The sequence below is a fragment of the Penaeus chinensis genome, chromosome 36 (assembly GCF_019202785.1).
Source record: "Penaeus chinensis breed Huanghai No. 1 chromosome 36, ASM1920278v2, whole genome shotgun sequence".
Lineage (NCBI taxonomy): Eukaryota > Metazoa > Arthropoda > Malacostraca > Decapoda > Penaeidae > Penaeus > Penaeus chinensis.
This window is the reverse complement of record NC_061854.1, coordinates 35,860,557-35,861,683: the sequence shown is the minus strand read 5'-3', so window position 1 is coordinate 35,861,683 and position 1,127 is coordinate 35,860,557.

The window sequence follows — 1,127 nt, the reverse complement described above, 5'->3', positions numbered from 1 at the left end:
CCCCCCACCCCCCCCCCCCCCCCGCTTGCACAACAAAACCCCCTTTTGCCTTTTTATATTTTCCCCCCCTCGAGGCCTTTTTCGCACACATCTGCTCCCCCCGCGTTGGCTACAAGACACTCCGGGGCCGGGACGAGAAAACTTTAGAATTAGGCCCTCGAGGGAGGCTGGGCGGCCGGATGGTCGCCGCGAGTTTTTCTTGGTGTGGGGGGGTCTGTTGGTGTTGGCTTGCTTGGGCTTGCTTTGGCTTTTTTATGTCGGGGGGGCTTGCTTGGTCGCTTTTCGTTCGTTTTGTCTTTGGGCATGGTCGTCTTGCTTGGTCCCTTTTTTTGACTTTCTTGCCTGCTTGGGCTTGTTTTGTGTCGTTTGGGGCTTTTTCTTGGTCCGCTTGCTGGTTCGTTTTTTCTTTGTCTTGTCGTCCCTTTCTCAAGTTTTGGTCGTCTTGCCTTTGGGCTTTTTTGACTTGCTTGGGCCCTTTCCTTGGTCTTGTTTGGTGTTTGGGGTCTGTTTGGTTTCGCTTGTGGGTTTGTTTTGCTTTTGGCCCTTTGGGCGTCTTGCTTGGGCCCTTGGGCGGTTTGGGTCGGTTTTTGGGCGGTCTTCTTGGTCCCTGCTCGGGCTTGCTCGTTTTTTTGCTTGGTCTTTCTCGGGCTTGCTCGGGCTGCTTTGCTGGGTTTGTCTTTTTCGCCCGGTCATTTTTTTTGATCTTGCTCAACTTGGTTGTAAAAAGGGGTTGCCTTTTCTCATCCCTTTGGGGGTCTTTCCGCTAATTTGGGCTTTCTCGTTTTTGTCCGTGCTGAATGTGTAAATAGGGAAAATTTAAAAGTCTGAAAAGAGAGAGAGAATGGGGGGGGAAGGGGGAAGGGGGAAGGGGGGAGGGAGAGGAGGAAAGAAAAAGAAAAGAAAAAGAAAAAAAAAAAAAAAAAAGAAAAGAAAAAGAAAAGAAAAGAGAGAGAGAGAGAGAGAGAGAAGAAAGGAAAAGAGAGAGAGAGAGAGAGGGAAGAGGGAGAAGGGGGAGGAGAGGGAAGGGGGGGAGAGGGAGAAAGGGGGGGGGAGAGGGGGGGAGGGAGAGGGGGAGGAAGGAAGGGGGAAAAAGGGAGGGAGGGGAGAGGAATGTCGATATTTAAATC